General features: G+C 47.5%; 1 long non-coding RNA gene across 1 annotated transcript in view; it reads right to left on the bottom strand.

Annotated features, from left to right (window-relative positions):
• Positions 1-16,524, bottom strand: part of LOC134948636 (uncharacterized) — a 36,452-nt gene extending 19,928 nt beyond the window's left edge. The window contains exons 1-2 of the long non-coding RNA XR_010182990.1: positions 16,369-16,524; positions 3,441-3,505 (exon numbers count right to left, since the gene is read on the bottom strand). This is a non-coding gene — a long non-coding RNA (uncharacterized LOC134948636). The remainder of the gene's footprint in view (positions 1-3,440; positions 3,506-16,368) is intronic.
• Between the last annotated feature and the right edge of the window lie 938 nt (positions 16,525-17,462).

Below are 17,462 nucleotides of genomic sequence, written 5' to 3' on the forward strand. Positions count from 1 at the left end.
TGAAGAGTCTCATCATTACTGCTGAATGGGTGATTATGATGTCAGCATTTTTTCTGCCCTTTTCTCGGATAGATGAATGTCATCTAGTAGTTTCATCCATAGTAATAACTTTTTAGTATCATCTTAAATCTGGTGATGTTGTACTTCTGTTTAATTCAACGATGTCCACCCAGCACAAGAATTTATTCACCCTGCTTTAAGTGTGTCAGAATGGCCTCTGTGTTGGACATACTGGCACATTCTCCTGTGAAATCCATGTGTGGACAAACTATTATGGCAGGATTGGTACAGTATGGAACTGCGGGACTAAGGGGGACATGTACTAAACAGTGATAAAAGTGGAGAAGTGAGCCAGTGGAGAAGTTGCCCATGGCAACCAATCAGCATTGACGTAACATTTCCAATTTGCATACTATACAATCGTACTGAGCAGCTGATTGGTTGCCATGGGAAATTTCTCCACTTGCTCACTTCTCCACTTTTATCACTGCTTAGTACATGTCCCCCTAAGTCCTCATGTGTTCAGTAAAGGTAAAAGATTCCAGTGGCATGGTATGAGAAGCCCGACCGAAGGCTGAATATATATATGTAAGCACTGAGGTCATCTTAAACCACAAGGGGTTTTGAGGGTTGCCACTTTAAGGATGTGTTATGATTGTTTTTGTTTGTAATGGCATGATTAGGGGTCAGCCAATGGTGGTCAAGTGGGGAGGAGAGATTTGTTTGAAGCTAGGCTGAGGCAGATTATCTGCCTCTTGTTTCCTGTTTTTCCACCCAGTTTGTGTGGTTGGTTAGTTGGTTCAATACGTGGCGGTAAAGAACGGTTGGTTGTTAAGTTTTTAGGCTTTAGTGGGTGCACTCTCCTTGCAGTCGGGTATAGCGTAAACCAATTGTCCTGGACGGGAAATGGTTACACCACCTGAACGGGTGGGTTGTGGAGTGGAGAGTTGAACACCAACGCTTGGTTTTGTGTGTGTGTTTGTTTTCCCTGTCTGTTCTTTAGTGCCACCACCATTTAAAGTAAAACTGGAAAATAGTACCTGTTAATAAATTTGACAAAGATTTTAAACGCCAGCACTGTTGTCTGTGTCTTTATTTTAGTTGTTACGTTATAATAGGTAGTTATGATTAAATAGAGGTAAAGGGATAACACGAAAAATACCCCGATAGTGGGTTTATTGGGATGCAGTCAAAATGCACGCAGTCGAGATCCTGTAATTCAGAAACTCAATGCCAGAATCCCGACAACCGCCATTTTACTGACATCCGGCCCTAATTCCCACTCATTTGGTGGGTCCACGCCACCAACCGGGTGGGAATAGAACCTGTGGCAAGCAAAGCCAGTGATTCTGAAGCATGCCGAGTGCAGCAAGCCCATGAGGGGATTCACTACATCGCTGCGAGTCCCCTCGCAGGCCGGATGCCACTGACGGTATAGTGAAAGCTGGCATCATGTCTTCCGGTATATCATACCGGATCCTAAAGGGCCGTATTCACGGGCCTATTTGGGGAGAGATGTGTGCTGAGCGGTTCGCTCAGCACACATCTCTCCCCCCGCTCAGCACAGCGCAATGTGTGCTGAGCATGCGGGGGGAGACGGGGGGCCGCTCATTTCACCCAGCGGGCGAAGTGAGCGACCTGCTAGATTGACCTGCATACAGGCCAATCTAGCACCAGCGATAGCGATGCGTGGGGCTGCGCATCGCTATCGCTGTGAGGGGTACACACGGAGAGATCACTGCTTAAAATCTAAGCAATCTAGTCAGATTGCTTAGATTTTAGGCAGCGATCGCTCCGTGAGTATCCCCCTTAAGAATCAGTGTACAGGTCTAGATAATAGAATCAGGTAGATTCAGGGTAAATGATGAAGTAGAGAATCAGGAAAGTGTTTACCCAGAGTGATGGTTGGAGATTTCAGTCGATAAATCTGGATAGCTGAGGTCATACACGTAAAATCAAATCAGGAATCCAGTATACACAGGATCAAAGCTGATAAACTCAGTAATCTGGCAAAGTTATAAACCCACATAATGCAGACAGGAAGAGGGTAGTATGCTGATTTCAGTTTGTTTCAAGACAATGCCTAGGTTACACGCTTTCTAGCATGAAGACTGTAATGAAAAGCTGCCGCTGTGACTCACCAGACACCACCACTGCTCACAGGAACAGAAAACTAGTCCTGTGCAGTCTGTCTCCACTTTCTTTCTTGGTTTATAGTGGCTGTCATTTTTGGCAAGAGACATAGCAGAACATGACATTTCTGTCACCTTTACCTTTGAGGATTTGATTATATTTTATTCTCGCTTTTATTTTTCCCTTAAGGGATAATAGCAGTTGCTATTTTTTTTTAAATCGGCCATCTTGAATCTAAGTTAGTTTTCCCATTTCCTGCAAAGTTTTTGAAACAAAAGGGTGTACTGCGACTTTTGAATCACCCTGTAGATAGATAAATAGATAAAGAGATAGATAGATACATACATAGATAGAAACAATCATTATTACAGGTTGAGTATCCCATAACCAAATATCCGAAATACAGATTTTTTTTGAGTAAGATTGAGATAGTGAAAGCTTTGTTTTCTGATGGCTCAATGTACACAAACTTTGTTTAATACACAAAGTTATTAAAAATATTGTATTAAATGACCTTCAGGCTGTGTGTATAAGGTGTATATGAAACATAAATGCATTCTGTGCTTAGACTTGGGTCCCATCACCATGATATCTCATTATGGTATGTAATTATTCCAAAATACGGAAAAATACGATATCCAAAATACTTCTGTTCCCAAGCATTTTGGATATGGAATACTCAACCTGTAATGCCTTCAACTCAGTTAAGCCATAATCATACTATGGCATCTTGCAAAAGTTGCAGTATAATAAATAATTTTCATGTATTTATATATAGAAAAAGATATTAATGCAATGGCCATTATTAATCATAAATAAATTCTGTCACACACTACATATAGTAGTGTCTCCATGTCCCAGTTCAGTTGACCTGTGTGAAGGACTGACTAAACAGTTTGGGCTAGATGCATCATCGCTTGGAGAGTGATAAAATGGAGAGTGAAAAAGCACCAGCCAATCAGCTCCTAACTTCCATGTCACAGGCTGTGTTTGAAAAATGTCAGTTAGGAGCTGATTGGCTGGTACTTTTTCACTCTCCATTTTATCACTTTCCAAGCGATGATGCATCTAGCCCTTTAACTCACATACGTTTGGTGCCTTGCATGCAGACTGAGAATGAGTCTCTGGCATTCAGGAACACATGCAGTGCATGAATGATTGTCAGCAGCAGAGCCAGATTAACAACACATGGGGCCAGTGGCAAGTAACTGGTTTGGGTCCCCCAAAAAATGACATTTTACATCACTGCTTTCGACCACTATAGCAAGGTTATAGCGTAAAACTTAATATCAGAAGTCTGCACTTACCTGACATCCTCAGATTCTGCCATGTTGCTCCTGATGGCAGCCAGCAGGGGACAAGTCACTTTCAGCTGAAGAGGAGGAGGAAGGTAAGGTGTGGAGAAATCAGAAGTAGAAGAAAAGGGGTGGCAGGCTAGAGGAAAAGTTGTTTAATGAAGGGGAAAGTTGGGTATTGAGGTGCACAATTGAAATGTGGCTATTGGGAGTAAACAGTAATTGTACGCAGGGCAGAGGCGGAACTACCGGCAGTGCAAGCAGTGCGTTGCACTGGGGCCCGCCTCTGTCCAGGGGCCCAAGCATGTAATGAGTCAAACTGACTCATTACATGCCGCTGTGCGCTGCGGGCAACCGCTGTGCGCTGCGGGCAACCGCTGCCCGCAGCGCACAGCCGCCCGGAGAGGAGAGGAGCGGCGCGCACTGCAGCGGTACGGGGTAAGGTGGAGGACGGAGGTGAAGGAGGGAGCCGCAGCAGCGCTTTGTTACTGGTGGAGGCGCTGCTGCTGCTGCCCCTCTGCTTCACTATAGGCTGTCTCTGAGAACAGCCTATAGTGAAGCAGAGGGGCAGCAGCGCCTCCACCAATAACACAGCGCTGCTGCGGCTCCCTCCTCCACCTCCCTCCTCCTTCTTCTCTACTGCCCGGGAAGCTGCACAAGGAGCCTGAGCCAACAGAGAGGGTAAGTATAATTCTTCTTTCTTTCTCTTTCTTTCTTTCTTTCTTTCTTTCTTTCTTTCTTTCTGTCTCATTCTTTTTTTATTTGTTGGGACTGCCTGCCGCAATGTGTAAAAAGGGGGAATCAGCCTGCCGCAATGTGTAAAAAGGGGGGACTGCCTGCCGCTATGTATAAAAATGGGGAATCTGCCTGCCGCTATGTATACAAATGGGGAATCTGCCTGCCGCAATGTGTAAAAAGGGGGAATCTGCCTGCCGCAATGTAAAAATGGGGAATCTGCTTGCCGCAATGTAAAAATGGGGAATCTGTCTGCCGTAATGTGTAAAAAGTGTATGCTGTCTGCCGTAATGTGTAAAAAGGGGATGCTGTCTGCCGCTATGTGTAACGAGGGCACGCTGTCTGCCATTATGTGTAAAAAGTGTATGCTGTCTGCCGTAATGTGTAAAATGGGGACGCTGTCTGCCGTAATGTGTAAAAAGTGCACGCTGTCTGCCGCTATGTGTAACGAGGGCACGCTGTCTGCCGTTATGTGTAAAAAGTGCACGCTGTCTGCCGTTATGTGTAAAAAGGGGAATCTGTTCGCTGTAAGGTGTAAAAGGGTCTCTACCTGGTGTAGTGGTGCTACTGTGCGGCGTAATTTGAAGAATGGAGACTACTGTGCACCGTTTTATGAATTGGTATTATTTTGTGGACACACCCCTTCCCCACGAAGCCACGCCACTATGTATTTTTGCGCGCGCCTACGGCGCGCACTGCCCATGGGGTGGACTTGGATGGGATGCGGGGGGGGGCCCAAAGCATTTTGTCGCACCTGGGCCCACCGCTTGCTTGTTCCGCCACTGACGCAGGGTGTTATATAATGTGTAATAAGACAGTTATTGGAGACATAGGCAAAGGAGGAAGAATAAAGGAAAGGCATACAGATGTTACATAGACACACTGGGCGGGACATAGACACATGCACACTTGGGGGGATTTACATGTAGACATTGGGTGATGGGGAAAATAGTGCTAAACATTAAACAGAGATCTAAACTAAGCAGGGAGTAGAACAAAGATGCGCACACAGGAGCTGAGTACAGGGTGGAGAGGGAGCAATAAGCAGAGCAGAATGCAAGAGCTGTTGATTGTAAATGGGGGTGCACCCGCTTGCACCATTGTATTTTTGCACCACATACTGATACCTTTTGGGGAGTAAAATGATGGGCCATATGTTCCCACCTGAGCCAACTCCCTACCCCTTGTTGGCACCAAGACATACTTGCCTACTTTCAGGGAGATTGGTGTGTTAGACTGAATGTATGTTTAGCTCCACCCATGAGAAGTACTTGGTGCTGCCCCTCGTATGTCCAGCAGCAGTGAAAACACCCTTTTTCACATTATTTTACTAAAAATAATATTAATAAATATACTTCATAGTATTAATCTGTATCTTGGTATTTAACTTTATTGAATTTCTAGTTTTATCTGTAATATGCAGTATTATTATTTGATACTGTTTTCTCTTGTGTAATTATGGAATGTTGTTTCATTCAATTGTTTTTACTATTCTGATGAGTTATTCTGATTCGTTTTGTATTACATTATTATGGCAATCTACTTATGTAATTACTGAATTTTTTTGCATTTGATTTTGATGATTATACTGATTAATTGTATTTATTTTTTATTTTATTCTATTTTGATATATTGTGTACTGTATATATTTGTATTATTGATAAGTCTCCTTTCATAGTTTATATACTGGTGTTAAATGACATACTGTAGGCTGTGTATAGTCAGCGCATGTTAACAATATTGCCACTTAGCCAGACTTCAGCACAGGCACATATGCACTTGTCAGGGGGTCTATAACTTGCAGGTGCTTGATCTTTGGTGCAAAAATATACTTCTGAGTACATCTTCATCCCTCCTGCTGATGCTACATCAACTGTACTTGCCTACTCTCTTAGAATGGCCAGGAGGCTCCCGTAAAATTGAGTGGCACTGCTGGCCACCTGGAAAAATTTGCATTGATTGCGTCATCGTAGTCCCGCCCCCCACTTTACAATGTCAGTAATGTGGGCATTGTACAGCGGGGGGTGGGGCCGCGATGGCTCAATCACATTTCCACACCCCCGGACCGCCCATATTCTGGACCCATTGTCCCCTGTTGTGCCATAAGGCCGCCAAGTATATATGAATTATTAGTGCGGCTGCTGTAGATCAGCACTTGATTTTTAAATGAGAAGACAAAAGATGTTTAAAATTATTTAAACTTAAGGTGAATACACACAGTGAGATTCAGGCTGTGCCTGATTCTCACTATGCGACAGGGACTAGGTCGGTATCGCAAGCATATAATGACTGTGCATGTGATACTGGCTTTGTCCGTTTTTGACTAAGTGTCAATTTTGACAATCTTTTATTCGAGATAGTCAAAATTTACTTGCCTGAACAGTCTATCTAGGCATGCGATACAGACCGCGCGGGACCGCGCATCGGCATCGCATCAGGATCTTGCGAACTGCACTAACTTTCTTTGCGATTTTGACTATATAGTCTAAATCGCAAAGAAATATCTCACCAGTGCCGTAACTAGGCATTTTAGCGCTGTGTGCAAGAAACGGCATTGGCGCCCCCCCCTACCTATTCAAGATAGGGGCAGTGCGCGCCGCAGAAGCGTGAAAATTATATAGGTGCGTGGCTTCATGGGGAAGGGGCGTGGCCACAAAATAATAAGATTTTACTTACCGATAAATCTATTTCTCGTAGTCCGTAGTGGATGCTGGGACTCCGTAAGGACCATGGGGAATAGCGGCTCCGCAGGAGACAGGGCACAAAATAAAAGCTTAAGGATCAGGTGGTGTGCACTGGCTCCTCCCCCTATGACCCTCCTCCAAGCCTCAGTTAGGATACTGTGCCCGGACGAGCGTACATAATAAGGAAGGATCTTGAATCCCGGGTAAGACTCATACCAGCCACACCAATCACACCGTACAACTCGTGATCTGAACCCAGTTAACAGTATGATAAATGCAAAGGAGCCTCTGAAAAGATGGCTCAAACAATAATAACCCGAATTTTTGTAACAATAACTATATACAAGTATTGCAGACAATCCGCACTAGGGATGGGCGCCCAGCATCCACTACGGACTACGAGAAATAGATTTATCGGTAAGTAAAATCTTATTTTCTCTGACGTCCTAGTGGATGCTGGGACTCCGTAAGGACCATGGGGATTATACCAAAGCTCCCAAACGGGCGGGAGAGTGCGGATGACTCTGCAGCACCGAATGAGAGAACTCCAGGTCCTCCTCAGCCAGGGTATCAAATTTGTAGAATTTAGCAAACGTGTTTGCCCCTGACCAAGTAGCTGCTCGGCAAAGTTGTAAAGCCGAGACCCCTCGGGCAGCCGCCCAAGATGAGCCCACTTTCCTTGTGGAATGGGCTTTTACTGATTTTGGCTGTGGCAATCCTGCCACGGAATGTGCAAGCTGAATTGTACTACAAATCCAACGAGCAATCGTCTGCTTTGAAGCAGGAGCACCCAGCTTGTTGGGTGCATACAGGATAAACAGCGAGTCAGTTTTCCTGACTCCAGCCGTCCTGGAAACATATATTTTCAGGGCCCTGACAACGTCTAGCAACTTGGAGTCCTCCAAGTCCCTAGTAGCCGCAGGCACCACAATAGGTTGGTTCATGTGAAATGCAGAAACCACCTTAGGTAGAAATTGAGGACGAGTCCTCAATTCCGCCCTGTCAGAATGAAAAATTAAGTAAGGGCTTTTATATGATAAAGCCGCCAATTCTGACACCCGCCTGGCTGAAGCGAAGGCTAACAGCATCGACACCTTCCACGTGAGATATTTTAAGTCCACAGTGGAAAGTGGTTCAAACCAATGTGATTTTAGAAAACTCAATACAACATTGAGATCCCAAGGTGCCACTGGAGGCACAAAAGGAGGCTGTATGTGCAGCACCCCTTTCACAAATGTCTGAACTTCAGGTACTGAAGCCAGTTCTTTTTGGAAGAAAATCGACAAGGCCGAAATTTGAACCTTAATGGACCCTAATTTTAGGCCCATAGACAGTCCTGTTTGCAGGAAATGCAGGAAACGACCCAGTTGAAATTCCTCTGTAGGGGCCTTCTTGGCCTCACACCACGCAACATATTTACGCCAAATGCGGTGATAATGTTTTGCGGTTACTTCCTTCCTGGCTTTGACCAGAGTAGGGATGACTTCTTCTGGAATGCCCTTTTCCTTTAGGATCCGGCGTTCAACCGCCATGCCGTCAAACGCAGCCGCGGTAAGTCTTGGAACAGACAAGGCCCCTGCAGTAGCAGGTCCTTTCTTAGAGGTAGAGGCCCCGGTTCGTCCGTGAGCATCTCTTGAAGTTCCGGGTACCAAGTCCTTCTTGGCCAATCCGGAACCACGAGTATAGTTCTTACTCCTCTCCTTCTTATGATTCTCAATACTTTTGGTATGAGAGGCAGAGGAGGGAACACATACACTGACTGGTACACCCACGGCGTTACCAGAGCGTCCACTGCTATTGCCTGAGGGTCCCTTGACCTGGCGCAATATCTGTCCAGTTTTTTGTTTAGACGTGACGCCATCATGTCCACCTTTGGTTTTTCCCAACGGTTTACAATCAGGTGGAAGACTTCCGGGTGAAGTCCCCACTCTCCCGGGTGAAGGTCGTGTCTGCTGAGGAAGTCTGCTTCCCAGTTGTCCACTCCCGGAATGAACACTGCTGACAGTGCTATCACATGATTTTCCGCCCAGCGAAGAATCCTTGCAGCTTCTGTCATTGCCCTCCTGCTTCTCGTGCCGCCCTGTCTGTTTACGTGGGCGACTGACGTGATGTTGTCCGATTGGATCAACACCGCCTGACCCTGAAGCAGAGGTTTTGCTTGACTTAAGGCATTGTAAATGGCCCTTAGTTCCAGAATGTTTATATGAAGAGATGTTTCCATGCTTGACCACAAGCCCTGGAAATTCCTTCCCTGTGTGACTGCTCCCCAGCCTCTCAGGCTGGCATCCGTGGTTACCAGGATCCAATCCTGAATGCCAAATCTGCGGCCCTCTAGAAGATGAGCACTCTGCAGCCACCACAGGAGAGACACCCTTGTCCTTGGCGACAGGGTTATCCGCTGATGCATCTGAAGATGCGATCCGGACCATTTGTCCAGTAGATCCCACTGAAACGTTCTTGCATGGAATCTTCCGAATGGAATCGCTTCGTAAGAAGCCACCATTTTTCCCAGGACCCTCGTGCACTGATGTACTGAGACCTGTCCTGGTTTTAGGAGGTTCCTGACTAGCTCGGATAACTCCCTGGCCTTCTCCTCCGGGAGAAACACCTTCTTCTGGACTGTGTCCAGAATCATTCCTAGGAACAGTAGACGTGTCGTTGGAATCAGCTGCGATTTTGGAATATTTAGAATCCACCCGTGCTGACGTAACACTACCTGAGATAGTGCCACTCCGACTTCTAACTGTTCCCTGGTTCTTGCCCTTATCAGGAGATCGTCCAAGTAAGGGATAATTAAGATGCCTTTTCTTCGTAGAAGAATCATCATTTCGGCCATTACCTTGGTAAAGACCCGAGGTGCCGTGGACAATCCAAACGGCAGCGTCTGAAACTGATAATGACAGTTTTGTACTACAAACCTGAGGTACCCTTGGTGAGAAGGGTATATTGGGACGTGGAGATAAGCATCTTTGATGTCCAGAGACACCATATAGTCCCCTTCTTCCAGGTTCGCTATCACTGCTCTGAGTGACTCCATCTTGAATTTGAACCTTTTTATGTAAGTGTTCAAAGATTTCAGATTTAAGATTGGTCTCACCGAGCCGTCCGGCTTCGGTACCACAAACAGCGTGGAATAATACCCTTTCCCTGTTGTAAGAGGGGTACCTTGATTATCACCTGCTGGGAATACAGCTTGTGAATGGCTTCCAAAACTGCCTCCCTGTCGGAGGGAGACTTTGGTAAAGCAGACTTCAGGAACCGATGAGGGGGAAACGCCTCGAATTCCAGTTTGTACCCCTGTGATACTACTTGTAGAATCCAGGGATCCACTTGCGAGTGAGCCCACTGCGCGTTGAAATTCTTGAGACGGGCCCCCACCATATCTGAGTCTGCTTGTAAAGCCCCAGCGTCATGCTGAAGACTTGGCAGAAGCAGAGGAGGGCTTCTGCTCCTGGGAAGCGGCTGCATGGTGCAGTCTTTTTCCCCTTCCTCTGCCCCGGGGCAGAAAAGAGTGGCCTTTTGCTCGCTTGTATTTATGGGAACGAAAGGACTGAGTTTGAAAAGACGGTGTCTTTTTCTGTTGATGTGAAGTGACCTGGGGTAAAAAGGTGGATTTTCCAGCCGTTGCCGTGGCCACCAGGTCCGATAGACCAGCCCCAAATAACTCCTCCCCTTTATACGGCAATACTTCCATGTGCCGTTTGGAATCTGCATCCCCTGACCACTGTCGCGTCCATAACGCTCTTCTGGCAGAGATGGACATAGCACTGACTCTTGATGCCAGGGTGCAAATATCCCTCTGTGCCTCACGCATATATAGCAATGCATCCTTTAAATGCTCTATAGTTAACAAAATACTGTCCCTATCCAGGGTATCAATATTCTCAGTCAGGGAATCCGACCATACGACTCCAGCACTACACATCCAGGCTGAGGCGATTGCTGGTCGCAGTATAACACCAGTATGTGTGTATATACTCTTTAGGATATTTTCCAGTCTTCTATCAGCCGGTTCTTTGAGGGTGGCCGTATCAGGGGACGGTAACGCTACTTGTTTAGATAAACGTGTGAGCGCCTTATCTACCCTAGGGGGTGTTTCCCAGCGCGTCCTAACCTCTGGCGGGAAAGGATATAGTGCTAATAATTTATTAGAAATTAGCTGTTTTTTATCGGGGAAAACCCACGCTTTATCACACACCTCATTTATTTCATCTGACTCAGGAAAAACTATTGGTAGTTTTTTCACCCCCCACATAATACCCTTCTTTGTGGTACTTGTAGTGTCAGAAAGGTTCAATGCCTCTTTCATTGCTGTGATCATGTAACGTGTGGCCCTGCTGGACATCACGTTTGTCTCGTCACCGTCGACACTAGACTCAGTATCTGTGTCTGGGTCTGTGTCGACCCACTGAGGTAACGGGCGTTTTAGGGCCCCTGACGGTGTCTGAGACGCCTGGACAGGCACTAATTGATTTGCCGGCTGTCTCATGTCGTCAACAGTTTTTTGCAAATTGCTGACATTATCACTTAATTGTTTAAATACAATCATCCAGTCAGGTGTCGACTCCCTAGGGGGTGACATCACTAACACAGGCAACTGCTCCGCTTCCACCTCATTTTCCTCCTCATACATGTCGACACACGCGTACCGACACACAGCACACACACCGGGAATGCTCTGATAGAGGACAGGACCCCACTTAGCCCTTTGGAGAGACAGAGGGAGAGTCTGCCAGCACACACCCAGCGCTATATATATATACAGGGATAACCTTATATAAGTGTTACTCCCTTATAGCTGCTGTTAATATATTTATTTGCTGCCAAACGTGCCCCCCTTCTCTTTTTTACCCTGATTCTGAAGCAGGACTGCAGGGGAGAGTCAGGGAGCCGTCCTTCCAGCGGAGCTGTGAGGGAAAATGGCGCTTGTGTGCTGAGGAGATAGGCTCCGCCCCTTCACGACGTCCTTATCTCCCGCTTTTTCTGTGTAAAATGGCAGGGGTAAAATACATCCATATAGCCCAGGAGCTATATGTGATGTATTCTTTTTAGCCACCTAAGGTATATACTGTAATATTGCGTCTCAGGGCGCTCCCCCCCCAGCGCCCTGCACCCTCAGTGACCGGAGTGTGAAGTGTGCTGAGAGCAATGGCGCACAGCTGCGGTGCTGTGCGCTACCTTAGTCTGAAGACAGGATCGTCTTCTGCCGCCGATTTCACCGGACCTCTTCGTCTCTTCTGGCTCTGTAAGGGGGACGGCGGCGCGGCTCCGGTGACCCATCCAGGCTGAACCTGTGATCGTCCCTCTGGAGCTAATGTCCAGTAGCCTAAGAAACCCGATCCACTCTGCACTCAGGTGAGTCCGTTTCTTCTCCCCTTAGTCCCACGATGCAGTGAGCCTGTTGCCAGCAGGACTCACTGAAAATAAAAAATCCTAAACTAAACTTTTATTCTAAGCAGCTCAGGAGAGCCACCTAGATTGCACCCTTCTCGGCCGGGCACAAAAATCTAACTGAGGCTTGGAGGAGGGTCATAGGGGGAGGAGCCAGTGCACACCACCTGATCCTTAAGCTTTTATTTTGTGCCCTGTCTCCTGCGGAGCCGCTATTCCCCATGGTCCTTACAGAGTCCCAGCATCCACTAGGACGTCAGAGAAAATACCAATTCATACTACGGTGCACAGTAGTCTCAATTATTCAAATTACGCCGCACAGTAGCACCACTACACCAGGTAGTGCCCCTTTTTACACATCACGGCAGACAGCGTCCCCTTTTTACACTTTACGGCAGTCAGTCCCCTTTTTTACACTTTACGGCAGACAGTCCCCCTTTTTACACATTACGGCAGACAGCGTCCTCTTATTACACATTACGGCAGACAGCGTGCTCTTATTACACATTAAGGCAGACAGCGTCCTCTTATTACACATTACGGCAGACAGCGTCCCCCTTATTACACATTACAGCAGACAGCGTCCTCTTATTACACATTACGGCAGACAGCGTCCTCTTATTACACATTACAGCAGACAGCGTCCCCTTTTTTACACATTACGGCAGACAGAGTCCTCTTATTACACATTACGGCAGACAGCGCCCCCTTATTACACATTACGGCAGACAGCATCCTCATTACACATTACGGCAGACAGAGTCCCCTTTTTGCACATTACGGCAGCAGTCTGCCTTTTTACACATTACAGCAGCAGTGTCCCCTTTTTACACATTACGGCAGCCAGCATCCCCTTTTTACACATTACAGCAGCAGTGTCCCCTTTTTACACATTACGCAGCAGTCCCCCTTTTTTACCCATTACGGCAGACAGCGTCCTCTTATTACACATTACGGCAGACAGCAACCTCTTATTACACATTACGGCAGACAGCGTCCCCCTTATTACACATTACGGCAGACAGCGTCCTCTTATTACACATCACAGCAGACAGCGTCCACTTTTTTACACATTACGGCAGACAGCGCCCCCCTTTTTACACATTACGGCAGACAGCATCCCCCTTTTTCCACATTACGGCAGACAGCGTCCCCTTTTTACACTTTACGGCAGACAGTCCCCCTTTTTACACATTACGGCAGACAGCGTCCCCCTTATTACACATTACGGCAGACAGCGTCCTCTTATTACACATTACGGCAGACAGAGTCCCCTTTTTACACATTACGGCAGCAGTCCGCCTTTTTACACATTACGGCAGCAGTCCGCCTTTTTACACATTACGGCAGCAGTCCGCCTTTTTACACATTACAGCAGCAGTGTCCCCTTTTTACACATTACGGCAGCCAGCATCCCCTTTTTACACCTTACAGCAGCAGTGTCCCCTTTTTACACATTACGCAGCAGTCCCCCTTTTTTACCCATTACGGCAGCACTGTCCCCCTTTTTACCCATTACGGCAGCAATCCGCCTTTTTACACATTACGGCAGCACTGTCCCCCTTTTTACACATTACGGCAGCACTGTCCCCCTTTTTACACATTACGGCAGCACTGTCCCCCTTTTTACACATTACAGCAGTACTGTCCCCCTTTTTACACATCATGGCAGCAGTCCCCCATTTTTACACATTACGGCAGCAGAGTCTGGGGGGGTAGAGAGAGAGTGAGAGTGTAAGTTTGACAGCAGACACAGCAGTCAGAAACCTCCCCCCTCCAGCCCCCTACCCCAATCCGCCAGCCCAGCTACCTGTTTTTGTGGGGTGGCTGGAACTTGAAGATGCGGTGACCTGGCCTCAGAGTTGACGTCAGTGCCCGCTCCCCTCCAGGGATCTAACAGCGTGATCTCTTGTCCCCGGCGGATGCTGGTCTCAAAGAGGAGCCAGGGGTGGGGAGGGGCGAGGAGGAGCCGTGCAGCAGTGGCAGCGGCCAGCCGGGGTTAGAGTCAGTGTACCAGCGTGGCCATGCGGGTGTGGTGCCATATGGTGCGCCCTCAGTGCATTTGTGCTGTGGGCAATGCACCATTGGCCCCCACCTAGTTACGGCACTGTATCTCACCATGTGTACACGCCATTAGTTCTTTTATTTTGTATTTGCATCTGTATTTAATTGTATTTTACATGGTATATGCAACTTTTATATTTATTAATAAGACTGTCCACAAACATACAGTCTGTTTTATACTATATCACACGTCATTGAAATACTATATTGTGTACTGTAACTTTAGCATTTACTACTAACACTGTCAGGTCACATCTGACATAAACTGGTCAAATAAGCTACTGTTTCCTTCTAGTAAAAACCTAGCTAATGTGCTACCCTTAAGGGGGGAACACACGGAGAAATCCGTGCTTAAATTCTAAGCAATCTGACAAAATTGCTAAGACGTCAAGCACGGATTCCTCTGTGTGTATGCCCCACAGCGATATGGTACTAGATTGGCCCCCAGGCACTAGATTGCTGGTACTAGATTGGCCTCCAGGCACCGCTGGGTGAAATGAGTGGCCCCCCTCGCTCAGCATACATTGCGCTGTGCTGAGCAGTGGAGAGATGTGTGCTCTGTGATCACTGATAGATTGCTCAGCACACATCTCTCCCTGTGTGTACGGGGCTTTACAGAGATGCATGAATTTTGAGATATGTCTGACAAAGCATACTTTGCAAAATGAGTCTTTTTTTGGGTGCAGTTTTAAGTGAAAACTGCTTCCAACTTCACATCAGCCTTGGTACATGAATGTATAGGTTTGTGGAATTTCTAGTGTACAAAAAGAGCTTGGATGACAGACAGCCACGTGCAGTGTGGCACATTTTAGATGGAACAAGTTCAAAAACTTTATAGTATAAAATAGTCTTGCGATCTCTATACTTTAGGCTTGTAATGCATCATGGATGTTTTACTACTGTTTAGTAAGTGGACACCTAAACCTTTTAAGTAAAAAAAAGTATTTTGGGGTTCTACATTCCCTTCTAACGCCTGGGACACTCTACCATGTGATCAGCGGGAAGCTGGAATGTCACTGACAGGTGCTGCAACAAATCTTTCTGCAATCAAAGCATCAATATAATCAGTGGCGTAACTAGAAATTTTTCTCCCCCAAGCCAAAAAATGTTTGGCGCCCCCCCCCCCCCCCCCCCCCCGCTGCATAACTGGGAGCAAGAAAGGGACAAATATGCGCGCGCCGAAGGCGCGCGCTGCAAAAAAAGGGGCGTGGTTTTGTTGGAATGGGCGTGGTTTCTCGTAAAGGGGCGTGGTATTGCAGGAAAAGACTACCTTATACCCCAGTTTTGCAACCTGCACGCCCAGACGTTAGCCACCACAGGAAAGAAAAATAATCCTGATTCATGCCCCTTACATTATTTGTCATTTTTCCTCCTTATAGTAATGTCCAGTATACATTATGCCACATACTGCAATGGCCCTTAGACATTATGCCGCACACAACAATGCACATGACACAATATGCACACACTGTAATGCCCCCGACACATTATGCCACACACCGTAATGCCCCCGACACATTATGACAGGAATCGCAATGCCCGTTATACATTATGCTACACACTGCAATGCCCCTGATACATTATAGCACATACAATGCCTGTGACACATTATGACACACACCGCAATGACCTTGAGACATTATACCACAATGCCCGTGATATAGTATACCATACACCGTAATGCCTGTGACACATACCGCAATGCCCTGCCCGTTATACCCTATGCCACACACCGCAATGCCCGTTATGTATTATGCCACACTGCAATGACCCTGAGACATTATACCACATACCACAATGCCCGTGATATAGTATACCACACACCGTAATGCCTGACACATTATGACACACACCGCAATGTCCGTGATACATTATGCCACACACTGCAATGACCCTGAGACATTATACCACATATCACAATGCCCGCGATATAGTATACCATACACCGTAATGCCTGTGACACATTATGACACACACCACAATGTCCGTGATACATTATGCCACACACCGTAATGCCCATTACACATTAAGTCCTACAGTAAGGCTTCTAATTACTTTTCAATTACCTTCTCGTTGTCAGGGGTTTCATGCACTGGGTGTCATGCTCGTTGCCAGGTGTTTCATGCACTGGGTGTCATGCTCGTTGTCAGGTGTTTCATGCACTGGGTGTCATGCTCGTTGCTAGGAGGTAGTCCTTGTTGCTAGGGCTGTGCTCCCAGTGCCACATATGTCCCCAGTGCCAGATATTTCCCCACGGTGCCAGGTACTCACATGCCCCCGGTGCCAAATATAGCCCCCCCCCCCATGTGCCAGGTACACATATACCCCCCCAGTGCCAGATATGCCCCCAGTGCCAGATATTCCCCCCCAGTGCCACATATGCCCCCAGTGCCAGATATTCCCCCCATGCCAGATATGCCGCCAGTGCCATATATTCCCCCCCAGTGCCACATATGCCCCCAGTGCCAGATATTCCCCCAGTGCCAGATATGCCGCCAGTGCCATATATTCCCCCCGAGTGCCATATATCCCCAGTGACAGATATTCCCCCCCAGTGCCAGATATTCTCCCCCAGTGCCATATAAGCCCCAGGGCCAGATATTCCCTCCCAGTGCCAGATAACCCCCCCCCCCCCAGTGCCACATATCCACCCCGTGCCAGATATCCCCCCCCCAGTGCCATATATGCCCCAGTGCCAGATATCCCCCCCAGTGCCAGACATCCCCCCCCCCCCAGTGCGATATGCCCTAGTGCCAGATATCCCCCCCCCCCCCCAGTGCCATATATGCCCCAGTGCCAGATATCCCCCCCCCCCTTCCCCAGTGCCAGATATGCCCTAGTGCCAGATATCCCCCGCCCCCCCCCCCCCACAGTGTCATATATGCCCCAGTGCCGGATATCCCCCCTAGTGCCTGACATCCCCCCCCCAATGGCCATATATTCCCCGGTGCCAGACACCCTCTCCTCTCTCCCCCCCCGTGACAGATATGCCGCAGTGCAGCCGCCGCTTGTTGGAGAACTTGGAGGGACACGGCGGGCGCAGCGTGTGCCTCTCCTGTGTCCCTCCTGAGTCCTGCATCATCTCCGGCGGCCGCGGGTCTGATAGGGGGAAGTGCCGTCCGTGAGCTCTAATTGGCTCACGGACGGCACTTCCCCCTAT

Source organism: Pseudophryne corroboree, chromosome 1 (genome assembly GCF_028390025.1).
Source record: "Pseudophryne corroboree isolate aPseCor3 chromosome 1, aPseCor3.hap2, whole genome shotgun sequence".
In the NCBI taxonomy this organism is placed as follows: Eukaryota; Metazoa; Chordata; class Amphibia; order Anura; family Myobatrachidae; genus Pseudophryne; species Pseudophryne corroboree.